General features: G+C 41.4%; 1 long non-coding RNA gene across 1 annotated transcript; it reads right to left on the bottom strand.

Annotated features, from left to right (window-relative positions):
- Positions 1-311: 311 nt before the first annotated feature.
- LOC117084337 lies at positions 312-22,473 on the bottom strand. The gene is made up of 4 exons (XR_004437406.1): positions 22,262-22,473; positions 21,381-21,570; positions 21,128-21,267; positions 312-576 (listed from the first exon to the last, which is right to left on the bottom strand). It is a non-coding gene; the product is annotated as an uncharacterized LOC117084337 (long non-coding RNA).
- Positions 22,474-22,752: the final 279 nt, after the last annotated feature.

Here is a 22,752-nt window from a genome sequence, read left to right as displayed (position 1 = left end):
CCTTCCTCAGGCTCAGTTTCCTCACTCTTAAAATACAATCATTTTATCTAACATATTGTATTTAAAACACAGATTATTGAATGGGACATCTACAAAATGCTTAGATTGTATAAACTGGTTAGCCATAATCTCATATTAAAAGATCAATTGTATAAATTTGTTAGCCATAATCTCATATTAAAAGATCAATCATTGCAACTAGTTGCATACTTACCTTCACCTTACCAGAAAGCAGGGCAGAAAGATCTGGGGTGGCAAGTATAGCTCTTCTGTTGACTTGGCCCCATGTCTGTGTCTCATCTCTTTGCTTCCATTTCTTCCAACAGAGAGATGAGGGAAGACCAGCAACAATGACTATGCTGTCACAGCTCACAGCCTCAGGTAGAGTTTGCCAAGAGATGTTGGAACCCCTTGTCCTGGCCCCAGTTCCAGAAATGGAACCCATTCATAATCCTCCTCTGGGCTCCCAGTGGCTGGTCCAGTAATGCAGAGAGAGATATCTTATCAGCACGCAGAGCTGTGACCATCCTCATGGTGACCCCACTCTCCAGTATGTCAGAAAAAAAGACTCAGACTCTGGAATAAGAGCATGGAGACTTCTTCAATACATTTCTGAGTTTAGGACTCATTTGGTAGTTCCTATGGAAGCATGAAAGATTTCAGAACACAGAAATAGAATGGAAAAACCAAGTTTAAATTCCAGCAATTAAACTGAGGTGAGAATGATCAAGATTACCTTAACATTCTCCTCAGCTTGACTGAACTTTAGACAGGCTTCTTCCTGTCTGTAAGTCCCACCCTTCTTTTCTTTGAGCATGCTTTAGAAAACTTTCAACTGTAAATTTTTTCTCTGACCCTTTGAGATGTAAATCTTCTCTCAATTTTTGCTTGTTAGTTTTGTTACCCAGGAATATCTTTCTCAAGGACCTAGGAGCCATTCCTTTGAAATGTAATCATCAAGAAAGATAGGGCCCCTATCTCCCAGTCTCTGTGAGAAGGTAGAAGCTTAACTGTCACAAGTGCCAAAAAGCAAACACAGATCACATCAACAAACCTCCCTCCTAACGTCCTCCAGCACTTTTCCTCTAGTTTACCTCAATGCTTAAAACCTCCTCACCCTTTTGTTTCAGCGAAGTTTAATCTCTCTCCCCTATTGCAATCCTGTGGAAAAAAGTCTTCCTTGCCTTTGTAACTCCATCCTGTGCAACTTTTCTTTGGCAAACATGGTTAAGAGAACAATTTAGAAGCTGTTATAACTTTCCAAGAGAAAGAGGCAAAGATAGCAGAGCTAGAAAGCATGGTTTGGATTTGGAAGAAGGGAGTAAAAGACCATTTAAAATTCAGAGTGACTTCCTGCTACTTTTAGCTTCTGGGCAATAGGACTGCTACCCTATATGTGCCAAAGGTCAGGAAGGAAACTGGGCTGGAATAGAAAGACAAAATGATAAGTTCTTTTTTAACATGTTGAATTGAAATTTCCTCTGGAAAAGACAGAGATACAGCACAGAGGGCTGCAAATGAGGCAGAGATCAAGGTACAATATTATCTATATTTCTTTTCTCCAAGGTAAGATGTATTTTTAAAAATTCATTCAGAGGTAGATGTAGTAGAAAGCTGGGGCACAGATAATTATGACGTAACAAAGCAAAACAAAATCCCACCCAGAACCTCCACAAAAATAGCAGCCGCTCTTTCCATTTAGAGGTTGTCTGTGCCTAAGGCACTGATGGGCTGGAACAGGAAAGGTAAGAAAAGGGATCATTGTAACTAAGGCAATTATTGGTATGAAAGAGTGTCAGGCAGATGCTATGGGAGGATAGGAGGGTGGGCAATAACCTGAAAGGAAGAGGATGAAGGAAAAATCATCAAATGGGTGACATTTGAGCTATACTTTAAAGTATGATTATTGTAAAGTAAGGAGTTTAATAAAAGAAAGCAGAAAGACAAGCTATCGCCTGGGAGAAGGTAGTTGCTCTAGAGCACCTATCAAATAACTACTATCCACAAATTTAAAGAACTTCTACAAAGCAATGTTTTTAAAAGGCAGACAACCTAATTTTTTTAAATGGCTGAAATACTAAACAGGTACTTCACCAAAAAGGTATTTAAGTGGCCAGTGACCATATTAAAAAGGTGCTCAACTTTACTGGCTACTGAAGAACTGTAAATTAAATCCATAATCTTCTATTAACACACACTCTCCAGAATGACAAAAATTAAAAATGCCAAGTGTGGGTGGGGCTGTGGAGCAATTAGAACTCAAACTTTTTAAGTAGGAGTATAAATTGGTAAAGCGTATAAATTGATAAAGCAACTATTTATTTCCTTTTTTTGAAATAGGGTCTCACTCTGTCACCCAGGCTGGAGTGCAGTGGTGCGATCTCAGCTCACTGCAATCTCTGCCTCCTGGGTTCAAGCAGTCCTCCCACCTCAGCCTCCAGAGTAGCTGTGATTACAGATGTGCACCACCATGCCCAGCTAATTTGTGTATTTTTAGTAGAGATGGGGTTTCACCATGTTGGCTAGGCTGGTCTCAACCTCCTGGCCACAAGTGATCCATCCACCTCAGCTTCCCAAAGGGCTGGGATTACAGGCGTGAGCCACCACACTCAGCCTCATAAAGTAACATTAAAAACAGTTTAGTAGTATCTGCTAAGGCTGAATCTATGCCAATCTCTGAAACAGCAATTCCACTCCAATGTGTAAATCCAACAGAAAGAGGATGTGTATTTACCAAAAAGCATATTAAAGAATGTTAATAGTGGCAAAATTTATAATAGTGTCAAACTGGAGAAATACAAATGTCCATCAGTAGTAAAATGGATTTCTTCTCTTATACAGAGAAGAAAACAATGCAAATGACCAAACTACAAGTACATGTAACAACATGAGTAAATTTCACTAACATTAAAATTGAGAAAAAATAGCCAGCCACAAATCGTATATACTGAATAATTCCATTTATATCAAGTTTTTTAAAAGTCAAAAATAATTGATAGTATTAGAAGTTAGTATAGTGGTAACTCCTGAGGGTGGGAAATTACTGAAAAGTGGCACCAGGAGGTTTTGGGGAGCTGTTGGTGCTCTGTTTCTTGATCTGTGTGCTGGTCACTCCATTTGTTCAGTCTGTGAAATCTCAAGCTGAAAATGTATAATTTGTGCACTTTTTTGTATGTATGTTACACGTCAGTAACATTTACATTAAGTAAAATAGAAGTGAAAGGGTCTCATTTTGTCTGAAACGCAGATTGCCTGGGAGAGGAGTAGGTCTAGGAGCTAGATCCTGTGTTTGATGACTGCCTGCACAGTCTCCTCTTAAAAGCCAGACTGGAAAGAAATGAGGTGCATGGAGGAGCAGAAATCTGCATTCCTCAGAGAGGAACAGAGAACAGGGGGCCAGAGATGTAGCAGGAAAGGAAAAAGATAGAAGTAGTTGAAACAAAGAAAGAAATGCTTACAAAGGCTGCAGACTAGAAATTGACACAGGCGATGACTTTAAAAATAACAGTTGGAAAATTTGTATCTAAAATATAATACAAGCAAGAATATTTAAAATCAGTAATTCTGCAAAGAGCCTAATTGCTCTCACCACTGTCCATCTAAGAGAAAGAAACTGAGGCAAGATTAATATAAGTAGAGGGTTTATTTGGGCCAGTCTTGAGGATTGCAACTTCAAAGCACAGATTAAAGTTACACTGAATATATAGTCCGGTCCCATCAGCAACAGTTACAAGTGGATTTTTAAAGGAAAAGAAAAGGCAGTTCCTAAGTTGTTTAGCAATAATTTACATATGAAAATAACATAAGCTATTGATCTGACTATATGTTTTTCTTTGTTTCCTGAATTACAAGAAAGGGAAGATAATGGGTGAGGCAGCTAGTCAGGAACTAAAAGGTTTTAAACAATTGCCTCCAAGTGTGGGTGCTGTCGGGGAGCGGGAGCATGACTGAAGTCCCATATACTCACGTTAGCCCTGATAAAGTTTTCATACCTCACATAGCTCAGCCTGCTCTGAGTTTGTTCTTTTTTCATTGCTTTGATTCACGTGGAGTTGACACTGCATTCTGAAGCCAAGTGGAGTTTCTCATTACTTTTGCCCAAAAAAGCAGGAGAGACTTCAAGTAAGGGTCCAGAATTCTTACACTGAAGAAGCAAATTGTTCCACTGTTCTCTAACCTTCCCTCCTCTTCCACTCATAATCTTACCCTCATCTCTGCTTCTCTCTGCTAAATATGGAAGCTGCCACACCCGCCCTGATGCCTCTGTCCTTCCTCCTCACTGCCTTGCTGCCTAAGTATCAGCTTCTCAAATGTCTCCCTGTCACTCAGATGCCTTGACAGAAAGGGCCGGAGGACACTGGGCTCAGGGACCTGAGTCTTCACCCTGCAGGCTTTGCTGGAATTTGAGCAGAACGCAGCATTGTTCATCACTGTCAGGTCTGGAGTTATCACTAGAGCAAATGCAAATCCAGCCATTCAGATGTCAGAAAGGCCTTCAAAATTTGCCTTTCTATCTCAGGTGCCCAGGAAGGTGAATGTTCTCTTCAAGTTAGACGATTTCAGGTCAGAGGCCAGAATATGGAAGGCATGCTTGTGTCTTCACAAACCTACATGGCTTTGGAGTAGTTGGGACCGGACCCCAAGGTCATGGTGAGAAACAAACAGTACTCTTCAGCCAAAGTGTGGCGCTTACTCTGCAGAGTTCCCTATAACATAATAAGCTTCCTTTTGGCATGTGGCTATTTTCTGCTCCTCCTTCAGCCCATGGATTTCAGAAAGACCTAACTGTTGGCTTATAACAGTCCAGCATCTGGGTCAAGAAAGGGGAACTCTAGGCTAGCAGTCCTCAGCCTGTGGTCTCCAGGACAAGTGGTATCGGCATCATATGGGAACTGGTTAGAAATTCAAATTACTGAGCTCCACCTTAGAACTACAGAACCAGAAACTATCAGGGTAGAGTCCAGCAACCAGTGTTTTAACATGATGCCTTAGGCGAGTGTGATGCAAGCTCAAGTTCCAGAAACACCACTCTTAAGTCTAAGAAGATGAAGGTTCTAGGACTTCAAAGTACTCTAATGCTTTTCCTATGGTAGAGCTAGCAGTTCATTTATTATTCGTCCAGGTGCTGATTTTGCAATTCCAGGACTTTGAGTCAGTGCCAGAGCAGTTGAGGTAGAGCAAGGAGGAATAACAAAAATGCTGGGATATCATGGTGTCCAGACACACGTGAGCTTTTTGGAGCCTCCCAACTTGTCCCTTAGTACTTAAAATTTGTCACAAATGCTACCATCAGCCATATGACATGGATAGAGGAGAGTCTCCCCCTTTTGCTGATGTATACCCCAAAACAAGCCACAGAAAAAGCAGGCTCCCAAGATTTCTTGGCTCCTGTTGTTCCAATCATCTTCTACCCTTCTGTCCCCTAGACCTGCAGCACTAAAGTCAGCTTATTTAAAATAAATCCGCCAGTCTGCTTCAAAGAGATTTGTTCTCTTAAATTTGTCCCAGACTGAAAACTGCACACGTCCAAGGTTTAAGAGGTTATGTTAGGAGAAATTGAACATTATCTCAGGATAATGTTTTCCTACTGCTACTTAAATTTCCAGAGGCATTTACAAAAATTAAACATCAATGGGAAGCCAAGTCCTTTATTTATGAAGCTAGCAATAGACATTGATCCTGTGATAATGTTATTATTTTTCTTATTGCTCTTGTCAGTGTGCATTTCATCATCACTGGGTTGGATGAGTATAGGGCAGCATGGGAAAACAATGTTTACTGATTTGCAGTTTCTAGGTGCTTTAAAAATAAATTTATGCACAGGTACATATGAGCATATTAAAGCTCTTAATTAGTTGGTGTTTCTAATAATTTCTTCTTGAATTTCTAAAAATATGACACTATGATTAGCATTTTATTAGCACACGTACAATCTAGCCAGTCACCTTGAAGTTAGATTAGATGGCACTCAAGTCACTTAGCACAGGTGAATCAGACAGAGTTTAGACCCCTCTGTAAACTAGGAAAATGAAGACAGTGACTTTATTTATAAGAAAAATGAACTTGGCCAACAACATTAGAGAATGCTTACTCATTCTGTACATAGACGCAGAGGAGCTTGAAACAGACCAGGAGAAATGAGACCATTATATACCCTAAAATTACAACTTGTCTAATTGATCCAAGGGGAAGCAGAGAAAGTTAACTGTAGGGCAGCAAGATGTAAACTTGGGAAGTCAGATAAGAATGGACCTTGAAAGGGGTAGGTATGCAGGGGACCAGGGCACAACTGCCAAGCATGATCATGATCATGAACTGCCTCTTCCTCTTTGTGAGAAGAGGAAGTAAGTCTAGTCCCAATCACTTAAGAAGTAGTGATTCCTTAGGAAGAGGCTCTGGTGCAGTATCCTTCCCCTGTCTTAAAGGCACATGGAGTCTCAGCTGCCCAGCAGGAATGTCTAGAGAAAAAGTATCTAGCTAATTTTGTGGGCAGGGGTGAGGGAAGGAGAAATATTGTCTGGCTCAGGAAGAGTGTGGTCCCCACAGTAACGCAGATCCCTGATGTGACATTTGAGGCAGCATCCCTTCTTTTTCAAGACTGGTTCTTCCTCTTGCATTCTGGATCTCTTCCCTAGTGTCTTTTCAGGGCAACAATTACCCCATCTCTCTCTTATCTAGTCAACCCTTTCCTCACAATCACATCTTCCCCAAAATACTTAAACAGGCTCAAGCTTTCCCCACCTTAAAAATATCTTCCCTCCACCCCACACTTCCTGCAGCTATAGCACTCTCTCCTCCTCCTCACACTCAAAGTTTTCCAGAAAGTTATCCATCTTTGCCATCTCCATATGCTCCCCTCCCACTCCTCAACTCACCTCGCTCTGTCTTCCACTCCTATCACAGGCTTTAAAAAGCCACTGCAACCATTAGGTGACCTCACTGTTGCAAGAGTCTCAGGACATTTTCAACCCTACCTTATTTGACACCTCTGCAAGGTGAAGGTCACTCCTTTCATCTATGCTCCTTCCTGGATTCTTGGAGCTCCATGATCTCCTGGGCTTCCTCCTACCCACCTGCCTGCTTATTTATTTATTCTGCAGGCTTCTTCTCCCTACCCAACATACCAGAGTTCCTGCAAGCACCAGGAGTCATCCTTGACCACTCTCTCTTCCTCGCCACTCTCCAATCCAAAACATCACCAAATCTTGTTAATTTGGGCCCTTTGGTATTTGTTTATTCTATCGGTTTTTGTCTGTCTTCACCCCTCTCATCCTCTAAGAACTGCAGTAGCCTCCTCCACAACAAAGAGAGAGAGTTGCCTAAAGTCACCCAGCTGATGAATGATGACCAGGAGTGGTTCCCAGATATTCTAGCCCTTAGTGCTGTGGAGTTTCCTCATCACCCTAATAGAATCACTCTTTATTCACAAAAGTAGAAAATTAACTTTGGATATGTCATTTGTTATCAAGATATTGTTGAGGAAAAATAGGGTCATGTAAGGTGCCTCTCAGCATCTTCCTTCAAGTTGCCAGGATTAGAAAAACAGAGGAAAGATTCTATGTGTGTCCTGAGAAGACCTTCCTGAGAACCATTCCCCTAGGAACTTAAAAAAATTAAGCCTCCAACTCTTTCCATCTTAACTGTGTAACAGAGGAAGGTGATGACAACTGAGGAAGGAAGGAGACAAGCAAGACTCAGACTTCAAAGGCTTGGCAGCTACCATCAGCAAGAGGTGAGAAGAGCAGACAAGACAGCAACACTCCTGAAATAATCAATCCGTACAGGCTGCCACGTGAAATGTGGAGCAGACTCGTTCTAATGGCTCCAGGAGGCAAAATAAGACACAAGAGGGGAAGTTACTGATAGATTTCAACCCGATGTGAGACAGAAAAGAAATCTGTTGGAACTGTCCAAGGTGCCATGAGGAGGAATGGGCCAGGAGGGACACTTATATCTTAGGCTGCATACCACTTTCTTATGGGTTTTGTCAAAGAGACTCTTGCACTATGATGAATAAGATAAAGTAAGATCTAGTTTTCATACCAGACCTCACAGGTAAGATAGTGTTCTGTGGCTTGACCTTCTCAACAACATTAAGAGACCACTGGACAGATACTATTCCCTACTTAGATAAAAGTTAGGTAAATTATCTTGATCACACAGCAAACTAATAGAGGATCCAAGATTCATCCATCCCACACTATTTTATGGAACACTGTTATGTTGTACAGACTCTGGTAGGCATTGTAGATGAAATTGGAAAAGTAATCTCATACCACCAAGGAGATGATTAATAAAGGTGATACTCATGCAGGGCAATTAACATACAGGGAGATAAGATGGAGGTTAGAAAATCCAGGAGGTTTATAGGACAGGGAGGAGGTACACTCAGAAGGCTAAAAAGGAAAGAAGCAGTCAGAGAATGTGTGGCCAGGGCCAAGTCTTGAAGACAGTGAACAGAAGTCAACGAAGCAAATTTCTTCAGGTGGCTGGTACACTGCTGCTACTCCCCGCAGATGTCCTTTACCAGAGCAGTAGTCCCATTGTCAGGAGCTTCAAGTGTTGGCTGCTATGGCTCACATCAGCCTCCCTTCTCAGGACAATTGCTCCTGACAGCCTGGTGGCACCTCATCTTGGAGGTTACAACCCTCATGTACAGAAACATCCTACTTTCAATGGCTGACCCACATGGGAGTCCTGGGGCCTCTGCCTCAAAGTGAGACAATCTCTATGGTACAATTCACACTCCAGAACTCCCTGAGGGATCCACTAATATCTCATTCTCCTGTAATTCCTGCCCCTTACCCTATCCTGGCTCCTTCCCTCCCCTTTTCCTGAGACTGTTCCCTTGATAAATCTTATAAATCTCTGTCTTCATCCCTGCTTCCAGGGAACCCAACCTAAGTCAAAGGGGAAGGATGTTCAAGGCAGAGAGGAAATGGATGTGAGAAAGCACAGTGCAAGAAAAAACAGCAATAGGCTGGAGCAGAGAGGTGACCTGCAGTGTGTCATGGAATAAACTGGGGCAGGTGAACAGGGGACACAGTCCTACCTCCAGACATCTAGCTCAGTTACATTCAACCTCTCCAAACTGATCTCTGATATTCTACATGGCTCCAAGCTGACCTCTGATATTCTACATGACTGCTTTAGATGCAATATTTCAGAGCACATCTAGGCCACGAAGTGAGTTTATAGAGGAAACAAGTGACAAATAAATTCCTTGATTTATTCAGTGGCATTTCACAGAGCAGGAACAAAGGTGAGCCCCCTGGAATTTCTAGATTCTCAGACCATATTACAGCTAGGGAACTTGCCACAGAATCCTTTTGAGGGAGAGCAAATTATCTCAGTAGGCTCTTTTGTCCTCCCTTGCCTCTCCAGAAATGGCAACCTCCCCCTGCCCCTTTCATTGGCTTCATCTGCTTTTCCTGCTTTCCTTTCTGGCCTCTATTCATAAGGTCTTGCCCCTGGGTCTCCGTTAGTATTGGATTTTAATTCTAAACGTTTCCAAAGCCAATGAAGCTCTTTAATCACAAAGCTGGATTGCCAAGGAAAGAATGCTAATTGGAAACTTTTATTTCTAGAAGTCCTGGGGAGCTTAGACATGGATATTTTTCTTTGGTCTATCATGCCCTTAGCACAGAATAGACTCAGGGAAGCAAAAAATAAAATGTGGCCCCAAATATGAGAAATTAACCTGAGAAATATACAAACTCCTAAGAAAATGAGAGATCTCTGGATTTCAAATAAGGATAGTGACCCAACTGGAGGCACCTGAAACCTAGTTATATTTTCTTAGGAAGCAGACGACTGGGCAAAGGTAGACAGAAAAAGACCCCAAGAACCCAATGAGAGCTCATAATTAGGGTCAGGCCCCAAGCAAGGCCCAGCACCTGCAGCACTGCTCAGGTTCAGAGTATAATCTTCCTCTTTCACAATCACACAGGTAACCTGCTATGTTCCAAGCCCCTTGCTGGTCCCTGAGCCATAGACAAGAATAAGACACAGTTCTCGTCCTCAGAGCCGAGAAGGAAGAAGAGAAATAGATGCAAATATTCACAGCAGCATTGCCTGAGGAGACAGAATACATCACTCCCTCTGGGGGTGGAGGTAGAGGGCAGGGTAGACTTTCCTTGAATGGACTATGCAGGAGAAAGACTCGCTTCCTTCCAAGATATGATATCCCCACAAATCCAGACCACCATCCACGTACCAAGATTTCATGCTCCTCTGTTTCTTTGCTTATACCAACAGAACAACCCTGGCTGACACAGGCCAAATAATAATAAGTTTGAAGACTTTGTGATGGTTCACAGAATACAAGAAGTGGTTAAGGGAGTAACCTTGGACAAAGCCGGGACCAGAGCAACTTTGGGGATTTAGGTAGCAGATGTTAACACCAGCTGGAAGTGAAATGATTTTGCCAGAGGAATGGCGGGCGGATGCCTTTAGGATCCAATATGGGGCACACAGGCTACATGAGCCTGCTTGAGATTTTCAGCCAATAACTGCCAAGTTTTCAAGTCATTTGTGGATCTACTGCATCACAGGAGTCCTTATTTAAAAGGTAGAAATTCAGCTGCTTCACTGAATACAGTGACTAAATTCCTAAACATGGCCCAGGAATCAGTCTCTTAATAAGCAACTAAGTGGCTCTACCAACATAAGATCACTGAAGCCAGACCAACTCCTGATGCACCCACTAAGGAGTGAGTCATCCCTGAGACTCTTCAGGTGTTGCTGGTTATGGCTAGAACTCTTCAGAGTGATCTTGCTCCCAAACCTACTGGACTCCCTGCTTCATGTGCAGCACCTAGAACAGTGGCTGTTCCATATTAGGATCTCTGTGTATTTAGTGAAGGAAAAGAAGGGAGGAAGGACAGGAAGGGGGAAAGAAATTTCTCAGTTATCCACTACAATTCAACCAGAGAATTAATCTACCGAGTACCTTTTCACTGGGACTCAGGAAGAGCAGACCAAGGGAACCAATACATCTGACCAAAGTAGCTCCTGAATTCAGAAACATTATAGTATTTTAACCTGTGGATGTTAGAGAGGTTCTATCACTCTTTATTAACACAAGCAAACGAACAAATGCTTTGTTCCTGAAACGCTTTAAAAATGGGCTGGACCTTTAAAAAAATTTCAAAACCAATCAGTGATAGATGATTTATTGTTCATTACTGCATAGGAAGGGAGGTGGTGGTTAAGAAAAAGCTCTTCCCAGTGGTCCTATCTTCTGAGTTAAGCCACAATATAGACTGGGGAAAGTGGCATGGGGAGGGGGTGGCGGGGGTGCAATTTCAATATTTAACAATGGTATCCAACTGATCCTTGCAGGATTGCAAATAAAGGAAGTTGTATCCTCAGGAGTGCTATTAACACTAAGGTCTCTCAGCTCCTGTTGTTACAGAACATTCATTACCAGGCTCTCATATAAAATCCTGAGAAGGAAGCAAATATGAGTCTGCAATGTTCTCAGTAGTTCTTATGCAATTGCCTCTTGGGCCTAATTAGAGCTGCTTTCGTAATTCACCAGCTATAAATTCCTTCCAATGCTCTCATAGCACTGGGAGATTGGCCACCCCAAGTCAGGGTTTTGTGCTGGTGCTGCAAGTCTACCCAGTGACCTGAAGCTGGTGGCGATCCCTTCAATGGCCATCGTGTGGCCAGTGGCCCTCAGACACCTGGAATAGCTATCCAATTTGCTAATTGTTTTTCTGTTCTCTGCTGATTGGGTTAAAAGATAACTTTGCATATTGTGTTAGGCAGCACCTGCTTTTTCTCAGCTAATTTATTTTAAATTGGTTTAGTACAGACTTTTTACCCCATGATGTCTACAGAGCTATGAATTCATTTCCTCATCTACCCTCTTGAATTTGATTAAGGAATGAAAATAGCTATATAGCTTTACGGTGAGACTAAAAGAACAGACACAGAGAACCCAAGCCAAGCTAATTCTGAAGCTGGAAAACAAATATTTCAAAAGGTTTTTTTCTGTAGTAGGAACTAGCAGGACAGTAGTTACACAAAATCTAACATCTGATCATGTGGAAGACTAGACTATATTGTACTAATCTATTGAACTTCCGTAAAATATCTAGCCCTTTACATAATTTTTCCATTTTCATGTAACCCAATGGAAACAGGTATCTATTAATCCTATTACAACAACAACAAAGAAGAAACTAAAGCTTAGGGAAGTTAAATAACTTGCCCAAGATTACTTGCCCAATAAGATTTGAACCTAGGTCAGTTCAACTCCAAAGCCAGAGACCTTTCTACATTATCTATATTTTCAAATCCCTTTGCTTTGACCTTCCAAACAGCTAAACCAGGAGGTGATTTCAGGTGTTACAAAAAGATTATTTACTTTCCAAAAGGATTTGCAACAGGGTTCCTTGAAATAGCCAATCCCCCTATTGTGCTGAAAATATAATTCAAGCTACAAAATTTCTATTTACAAGAAACATTTTTGCACCACATCTGCTGTGTAAAGCAGAGTAGGGTTTAACATAGCCACTTTCCTTTTTTAATGGAAGCACCAAAGACTTAGGGCCTATAAGGGTAAGTATTATGAGAATGTAAATTTTGTGATGACCATAATGTGTAGCACCTACTAAAAACTCAAAATTGTTATCTGCCATTGCAATACATTTTTCAGATGTCTCAAAATGCGGTCTGTGATAGATTGCAAAAATGGCCATAAACTTCTTTCCTCCCATAAAGAAATGGAATCTATTTCTTCACCCATTGAATCTCCATGGACGGTGTGATTTGCTCTGGTCAAGTGGACATCAGCAAATTTGATGTGATCAGAGGCTTGAAAAGTGCTTGAGCATTCTGGCTTGCCAACCTGCTCAGCTTGGAGCCCCAAGTTCACCATGTGATTCAGTCCAAGATAGCCTGCTAAAGCAGAACCGAGGCACCCCAGCGAACAGGCATCCAGACTCTGGCTGCCAACCTACCAACCACTAGGCATACAAGGAGGCCATTCTAGATCACCAGGCAGATCTGCCGGCTGATGGCAGCAGCATAAGAGAGCCAGCCACGATCAAGCTGAGCCAGCCCAACACAAGAACTGAATGATCCACAGAACTGTAAACTAAAGAGAATGGCTTTTTGTTTTAAGCCACAAAGCTGTCTTACACAACAGAAATCAACTACCACACAGTCCTAATGCATTTTTTTAATCTGTTATATACCTAAGCCATACAAAAAGACAAGAAAACCATAGAATGGCAAGAAGTAAAAGCTAGCAAAGAGAGAGAACAAGGTGTCCAAAGTATGAACGAAATCATTGGAAAGTTAAGGGACTCAAAAAATCACATTTATGGTTAGCATTCAGCTCTTTTCTCTCCCAGTTCACTGATCTTTCCACTACACCAATCTCTTTCGCTGAATTTTTTAGCCTAACTGGACCAATTCCATGTCCCATTGTAGTCTCTAGCCCTGGGGGAAGCAAGTCAATTGGAGTTTTAAGTTAATAATAAATGAAGAATTTTTCCAATGTGCTTCTTCATTTCTCCTTCTCTCTTCAGATCTCTTTTGCAGGTTACTCAAGTCAGCGAGCAAACTATGGGGGAAATGGATAAAAGGACAGATAGGAGCTGTAGTAATGTTGTATGACTAGAGGGTGTTTTTCACCTTCAAAGCACATTGGCCATAAATTCCAGGATATACTTTCACAGTTCACATTCCTATATAACGTCTACTTTTGAGTTCCCTAGCAGGGGAGAATGTTAGTTTTTTGTTTTGTTTTGTTTTGTTTTAAAGATATAACACAAGAATGATGAATGATGTGTTCCCCTTGGTGTAAGGGGAAGGACGTAGGATATTCAGGAGCTATCAGTTGTGCTTGTCAGTGGTCGAGCTAAGCAATCCACCTTTCACATTGAAAAGAGTGGGGAGTCTACTCTGATAAAAGGTAAGAAGGTGGCCTATTCCCTCCCTCAACCATAGAAATCCACACAGTTATCCCGCAAAAATTAATTGGGTATTCCGGGTTAAGCAATAAAATTCAGCACCCACCTTCAGAAGCCACTATTTAGAAATGAGAGAGACATGTAACCACAACTAATATTCAGCAGGTACACACTAGTACACACTATTATAAGTTATTCAAATATGTAAATATCTCCATATTGGCCAGTAAATAGTAAAACTGCCATAAATGGTAGAATTAATTAATAAAGTAAATTCTAGCATGTGGTTTATCTCAGAAACCACACAGTGCAATGTCAAGAGACTCTTCTATTTTGAGTACTGGATCTGCTGCAGTTCATTTTCTTTTTTTTTTTTTTTTTTTTTAATGAGCTGGCAATTTGCCTCCTGGTTTAAAAGGTTTTGAATGGGAGAGAGAGGCTAACGGGACAAGGTGAGGAGGGTCTATAGCCACCCATTAGAAACATCTAACCCTGTCAGGCCTAGATGGTGGCTGAAGAGATAGCCAGGGTCTATGGGCCGAGACAGATGTCAGCACAGGATGCCCGGGTGAGCTTGGGCAGCTCTGCTTTATTTGACAATCCATCCCTCATGGGGAGTGGCCATCTGTGACACTGTGAACAGTCTTGGAGGAGAATTCTGCCCTGGACATCCCAGCCAGTAGCCAAGAGAGTCTCACTGCCTCTCGAGTAATCTCTGGACGGAGGAGCCTTATGCCACCCAGTGCTTCCCACCACACCCCACCCTTCCCATGTCCAATGCAGCCAATGCAAATAGGCCATCAATATCCATGAGGGCCTCTTTCTTTTATGTCCACATTTCTTATTGTCTCTCCCACTCTGCCTTTTTTTCACTTCACAGAGAGCACCTCAACCAGCTGCCTCCTTGTCAATGGTGCCCACTCTCCTGTCGCTGGCCAAGGCAGGGCACACTGCCCTCTCCATCAGAAAGGCAAACCAAAATGCCAGATCCTGGCTCCTGCAGCAACCAGGAGAAGCCAGTTTACCCCTCCCTTGCTATTCCTTTCCCCTGTCTGCTTCCCTCTGCGTATGGCAATTCCTTTTGATCCCTGCCCTCAAAGAACCACCTGATATAGGGTCAGAACCTCGATGGTACCAATCTGACCAACTGTTGGGGGAAGAGAAGATAGAAAGAATGGAGGCCTGGAGATCATCAGAAAGCTCAATGCTAAGATGGGGGCAAAGGCACAAACCCCATTCAGGTTCTGTCAAGAATCTCAGTCTTCTAATGACAATCAAGGGTGGGAAGGGGAAGGGTGTTGGAAGCCTTTGATGCGACTGGCAAGCCAAGGTTCTGACAGGATGCCATTTAGCTGGTGAATGCTGCATCAACCAAAAAAGCATACTAGCAATTTCCAAAAACCAACAAACAACTAGAAAATTATATTGATGTGACAAAGGATTTCTGTTACAACATATGGTACTTTGAAATACGTTTTTAAAATATATAATGTTTAGTTTATATATAGCATAACCACAATATAAACATAATATAGCATAATATATAATACAAAAGTATAGGAATATAAAATATATACAGTATATATAGATATAATTTAATTTATATGTCGTATATACAGTTTAATTATAGAAGAGGAATATATTTATTTTCAACTCTTGTATTACATATCAGTTTTTAAATATTTTAAATATCTAGAGAAAATTAAACTACCTAATTGATAATATATAAGAGATATAAGATAAGAAATAATGATCTTGTACCATCACAGATACGGAAACTTTAGTATCATGATGACTAATTCTCTAATATTCAATTTGCTCCAAATAATTAGTGTACGAATATCACAGTAATTCCATCCCTTACCAGTCAGTCATTAAAGAATGGCATATAACCTAATTCTAGCCAACAAGAAATAATGAAAGTCTCCTGGGATTCAAAGAAAAGTCTTCTCCATGTAAAAAGAAGGCCACAAGCCAGAGAGTCCTTCTCTCTGGTGCTGTGGTGGCAAGATAACCTGGAACTACTGAGGTCACCAAGCTGCCAGCCTGATGACAAAGCCCACGCATTGAGGAAGGCATAAACTGAAATTCTGAGGAAGCCAGAGCCATCACAAATGCATCACAAACTGTATCTATGGGAAATAACGTCTCCTTCTCCCTTAACGGTTTGCATCAAGTGTTTCTACTCCTTGGTGCAAAAGCATCTCCTCTGACGCAGGATCTCATGCCTAACTGCCAAGGAGGCCAAGGTAGCCATCACCTTAGGAGAGAGAGAGTACCTCCCAGACCCTCACCTTCACTCTTTTTTTCTCTCTTTCTGCGCTTTAAGCCTCCTTTCTCTTCCCACCTGGGTGCCACCTCTCTTGGTTATGGCCTCCAGCAGGGATGGACAGCCCCTACCTGTTTTCACTGTTGTTGCTGACTTAAAAGAGGAGATGTTCCATATCATGAGGTAGAGGGGGAGGGAAGAGGCTATTATTCATGTGGGATTTGAGTGCAGCATGTCTAAAGCACACTCAGACCCCCATGCTGTGGGGAGTGACTATTTCCTTGCTAGCACGCCTCCCCTACCGGATTATGCTAAAGGCAATGTCTGTCTGCTTCTTAGACCTGAGTTACCTTGTAAAAACTCTCTTACACTTCCTTAGCTCCCAAGGCAGGGCAGGCTAGTGGCAGGGGTGTGAAGAGGAGGGTACCGTCCAGCCACATAAAAAATGAAAGAAAATTTATCACCTCATGGCAGTCTCTGCCAAATAGGACAAAACAAACCTAATCTCAAGAAGAAAACCAACACAATTTTTCCAGCTAGAAATTATCAAGATGAAATTAAAGACATTTAATATTGGTCTGTTATCAAGTTCTCTGTCTCCATGTTTCCCTGAGTTATGTGTTCTAATAAGAGGTTCTCGTTTGCTCCAAATTCTCCAGAGACTTACAAAAAAATAGACACTGAAACAATGTGTTCAGGGGCAACTGAAACTTTGTAATAGCATGTATAACCGATGTTTGAGTCCCTGGTACCACTTGAATTTTAACAGCTTTGTAGATTTGTTCTTACTAGTATAGCTATAGCAGTCACTAATGAAGGTGAGACCATTCAAGGTGATTTATGTGAAAGGGCCATTAGTAGGGGAGCCATCCGATTTCCCCTGGGAGAGTTTGTGAGTGGGGATAAGCAATTTGAGCAGTTCAAAGAGGGGCTAGAAAGTTGGAATTATTTAGACACGATATTTTTAAAAAGATAACTTCGCTATGACCTCCTCTAAGTTATGTAACTGTTATTGATGTCAGGGAACATTATGGTTAAACGGAGACAAATGCTCAGATGGCTTTCCAAATAATAATAATAAATGTATTTTGATTCTGTTTGTAACTTTAAGTTCAGGGGAACGTGTGCAGGTTACGGGGGTAAACTTGCGTCATGGGGGTTTGTTGTACAGATTATTTCATTACCCCGGTATCAAGCCTAGTTACTTTTCCTGATCCTCTCCCTCCTCCCATCCTCCATCCTCAAGTAGGCTCCAGTGTCTGTTGTTCCCTTCTATGTGGTCCACTGTTGTCATGATTTAGCTCCTACTTAGAAGTGAGAACATGCAGTATTTGGTTTTCTGTTCCTATGTTAGTTTGCTAAGGATAATGGCCTCCAGCTCCATCCATGTCCCTGCAAAGGACATGATCTCATTCTTTTTTATGACTGCATAGTATTCCATGGTGTACCTGTGCCACATTTCCTTTATTCAGTCTATCATTCATAGGCATTTAGGTTCATTCCATGTTTTTGCTATTGTGACTAGTGTTGCAATGAACATACATGTGCATATGTCTTTATAGAATGATTTATATTTCTCTGGGTATAAACCCAGTAATTAGATTGCTGGGTTGAATGATATTTCTGTCCTTAGGTCTTTGAGCAATTGTCACACTGTCTTAATTCAACAGGATGTTAATGATAAATATTTGGAGAGTCATGGGATGTTCTGTTATAAACACCTAAGGAAACCCATCAATAGTAAAAGGAGATGCCTCTGTCTAGAGAAATAAATAGAATTCAATTCAGTTCAGTCTGAATGGTGACATGCTAAGTTTAAAATGCTGAGAAGTATGGGTGTAAAAGTGATCATCCATAACATCTAACATACTCATTTTCAAAATCCTCAACTGCTGGGTTGTCTTATTTCTACCCACTCCCAACATGTTGCCAGTCTCCAGAAATAGGAAGGGGGCATATCTTAAAGATCCCATTTGTGGGCTACTGCATAGTACACAGGGGTCCTTGTTTCAACCTTCTCTCATCTGGAGAAATAGGAAGGAAACAGAAATGTAGAGTTGCAGAGGAGTCAAGCATTTAACCTAGTTCTCAGACCCCGACGTCTGTAGTAACAGGGTTATGGATAATCTGCCCACTCCTTGTCAGGTCTTCCTCTGGGATATTTTAATAAAGTGAGACTTGGATTTGCCCAGCAGGAGAAGTTTCCTCACTTATTGGTCGCACATGGCTAGTTGTAGCAGCAGCAGCAGCAGCAGCAGCAGGAGTGGAAAGAGTCCAGTTTCCCAAAATCTGTCCAGGGAAACTGTCCCCAACCCTCAGACATAGAATGACCTTTAGAAACACTGACAATGTGCACACGTTTCAACACTTAGTGTTTAAAAAGTATGTCATTGACACCATGTCCCTGCCAGTACCTACTGCTGATAAACATGAGTAAGAGAAGGAATTGTGCTCTCTCCCCAAACGTAGCTTTCACCCAGCAGCTCTGACATCTGAGAGCTGGGAGCTCCTCACAGGCTTCATGTGAGTAAAATTTTGAAAACAGTCAAAGGTGATGAAGCCACTATCATGGCTCTCTTTAAGCAAAGAAGGGTGAAAATAAGGACTGAAATATGGCAGCCCTGGTGGTCATAAATCTCATCAGGAACCCAGCAGCAGGAACAAACTACACTGATCAATCAATCAAGAGAAAAGACACTGCTAGGCCACAGTCAGAACATTTCCCCTCTTGCTTGAGAAGCCCTCAGGGGACAAGACACTCAGAGCAGAGACAGGCTGAGATCAGGACTGACGAATGTAACCTGTGTGTTTTGCTTTTCATTTAAAGCCTCACAAAGTCTTCAGACCTCAGAACCCTGCAGAGTTCTCTGCAGTGGAAACTGCAAGACTCAGGGCACAAATACTAAGTAAGCTTGTAACAATAAAGTCTCCACGGATGACGGTCTGTATCATTTAGGATAACACCAGCTGCTATAACAAGCCGAAAAACAAACTTGAGAAGCACAATAGAAAGTTATTCCTTATTCACATAACAGTGCTTGGTAGAGAACCAATTGTTCTTTCCATGGTCATTTGGGGACCCAGTGGAGCATAGATCTTTGACACACAGCTTCCAAGATCACCTTGGAAGTCATCTTCATACTAGGTAGTGGGAAAGGTAAAGAACATGAAAGAACTTGCTTGGGGTTCTATGAGCCAAACTTGGAAGTGGTACAGATCTTTAACTCCTCAATCCATTGGCTAGAATTCAGTCACGTGCCCACACTAAACTGCAGGAAAGGCTGGGAAATGTAGTCTAGCTCTGTACTGAAGAAGAAAAACCATTTTCATACATAGTCAGTGGTCTCTGCCTCAGGGCCAGTCTAGGGATAATGATCAGCTCAAAACTTCTTAATATTATTTTTTCAATTTGGTACACCCATAAGAGGAAGAAGGCCCTAGACAAGAATCCAGTTTTCATATGTCATCATGTCTCCATAAGACGGAGAGACTATAGTGGTTCAGATCTTGCTAACTTGGCATCACCCTGTCCAGTGTTTCTTAAAGTTCAATAGCAAGTGGCTCAGGGGTTCAAGTTGTGTGTGTGTGTGTGTGTGTGTTCACAGAAAAATAATATAGACACATTGAAATATTTTTTTCGTAAGAAATAGAAAGGTACTATAAAACATATATTTCAAAGTCTGACAATACTGAATGGTAAAAAGCAGGCACAAGAAATGGCATTGTCAAAATAGAAATATAATGATACTTATCTTTCAGGAAAACACTATAAACCTGCTATAGATTTGTCATGATAGCAAGTGGAAAGGCCAGGTGGAACATTCTTTCCACTGAAACCATCTAGAATTTTTATTTAAATTTGCAGCATGCTATACTAAGAAGAATTTAGACTTTGAAAAAAAGACTAGACTCTCTTAGTTATCAGCTGTGACTTCAGCCTTCCTATCCATAAACATGGGAGTAAAATTATAATCAATAATAGGTTACAAAACTCCCAAGTCAGTATCAACTCCACTGTAGTTACTTGATAGATGCTAGAATTAGTGGTGGACATAGGGAAGTAGAAATTGCCATTAGAAGGCCCCTTCCCTTGAATCTGACAAGGTGTGAATGTGTTAGGTAAGACAATTCTACCTACATTTGAAGGCAGGGAGCAGATTATGTGTTAACAATGGAAGTCTCTTTCCTGGTCCCTTTTTCAAATGACAAATTCTTATTTGTCCTTGAAATTTAGGCATTACCTCCTCCAGAAAGCTTCTGTGACCCCACTAAGACTGGGTGGGTGCTTCTGAGCTGGGATTCCACAGCCCACCCTCTAACCTGTGTCTTGTCACTGTCATGACCTCATCAAGAGGGAACCCATAATCGTGTATTCATCTCTACAGTGAGGTCATTTTAGGGCAAGATTGTGTCTTATTTATTATATCCCTGTCACCTCACAAAACACATGGCACTTAGTAGATCATACATGAATAAACAAATAAATGTCCAAGCCCAGTGATGCCCCAGGGATGTGTAGGCAGTTGTCAAGAGAAAGATGTTTATGCTCTGTGTCGCATTGCGGATCTTGGGGGAAGAAAGCAGTGTTCATGCCCACTAATGCTGGTTCTTTCCAGACCAATCATTAAAGTTCCCATCAGAAAACTTTTAACTAAGATATCTGACAGCTTCCTCCAGGATACTATGGTATAAGACTGGGTGCTGGATTGAGGAAAGCCGGGAGGATAAGAAGGCTACCAGTCCTTTTCATTGACGCTATTGAGAAAGACTCTGGTTCAATGAAAAAAACTATATATATATGTATCTTGAATGGAGTTAATTTGTTTTTCCTTTTCACACAAAACTGAAATAGGGTTATTTTCTTAATAGCTTGTGGCAGCTTGTTTTCTATAGCAGCTCTTTAAATTGAGCTCATATGGTAATAATTTACCTCAAAGCAACTGAAGCAGTTGGAAAAAATACTGGATGAGGAAAATGAAGAGAAAGGCACTGGCCAGAAGAGCCGGCTGAATCCCTCTTGCTTCCTTTTGAGATTGTTTATCATTAAAGCACAATATCTTTCTTCCAGACCTGGACGATTCAAACGAAGACACAGTAAGGCAGCAATCAGCTGAACAATACTCTAAGCTAGATCTATTTCTTATGGTAAATGTGATTTGAATCACTGAAGTTTTTAAATTCACCTCAGGATGCTCTCAGGCCATGCTGGCAGTAACAGGAAAATTCCAAGCTATTTGGTATTCTCTCCCAAGTGAGTTGGGCATCATTATTACATGATCACTGTTATTATTTAACATTCAGTGAATATCTACAGGAGTTAGGCACTGTTCAGATTCCATTAAAGACAGCTCCTGTCTTCAACGTGTTTGCATCCTGGAATGACAAGAGAAAGAAACACACGGAGTGAAATATAGGATTCTAGGATTCTTGACATGGCTTGCATGCTTGGTTGAGCATGGCAACTTCCATCGGAAGAGAAATTTCTCTCCCCAAAATACAAGTGACCCCAATACTCAAGCCATCTTACAGGTGAGTATGAGAGGCCAGGTAGGTACTGCATTCTTACTCCCACAGTTATTACAAGTTAACAATAGTGTGAGGCCTTGCACCATTTTAATTTGTAAAGGACAACTTGTTACCTTTTTCCTTTGCTTCTGGCAGATAAAATGACCCCTTAGACTTAGCATTTTGTCAATAGAGATAGCTAAACAAGGCAATCTAATGATAAACAGGACAGTGGCTAGATAGAATGCCAAACCAAGCAGAGGAGGAGAACCTGGGTTACTTACCATGGGGTCACATATCAATTTAATGACAAGGACTGTCCAGGTCTAGAATTCATAAACAGCTACTCCTCTAACTTCCAACCACCAGCCCTCCACTGATAACGCCTACCAACACACACACTCTAAATAAAAAAGAAACAACATGAAGATTAGAAAAGGAGTTAGAGGAAGTAGCAATTTGGAAGATTTCATCCATATGTTCGCATTTCTTGTCTGTGTATTTGGTCTCTGAACAGCTTGAGAAAAAATGAATTTAGTCCATCCTCTGTTAGCCTTACCTCATTAAGATCCCAAAGTGGTCTAGAACAGGTGTCTCTGGATCTCGTTTCATCGCATTAAAATTCCAAAACGATGCAGAAAAGTTATAGATAATCATCTCTAGACTTTATCTCATTAAAATCCTAGGGCAATCCAGAACAGAGTGGCTCCAGAAGAAAGGGATTTTCTGAAGTCTCAGAAGAGATAGTTTGTCCCATTGAGGAATGCATGACCACTCTAAAAACAAAATGAAAAATAATGAGTGGAGCCACAGGGGCAAAGTTGGAGAAAGGAAGGCAGTGGGCTCCTTTCTTGTTACATAAAGTTCTGTAACACAATCCTCAATTTGGAAAGATATCTCCAGTTCTAGGGTTCGTCCTTTCTTTCGGTACCTATACGTTAGCTGAGGTCACTTTGGTCTTGAAAATCAAATAAAATTGTCTTGATCTCATCTGACACGCTGTGGGAAACCCATGCCCTGCTCAAGGTCTCACTGAATTCCCTTGCATCT

Source organism: Trachypithecus francoisi, unplaced genomic scaffold (assembly GCF_009764315.1).
Source record: "Trachypithecus francoisi isolate TF-2019V2 unplaced genomic scaffold, Tfra_2.0 Lachesis_group0, whole genome shotgun sequence".
NCBI classification, from domain to species: Eukaryota; Metazoa; Chordata; class Mammalia; order Primates; family Cercopithecidae; genus Trachypithecus; species Trachypithecus francoisi.
This window is presented reverse-complemented; position numbering and strand designations above follow the sequence as displayed.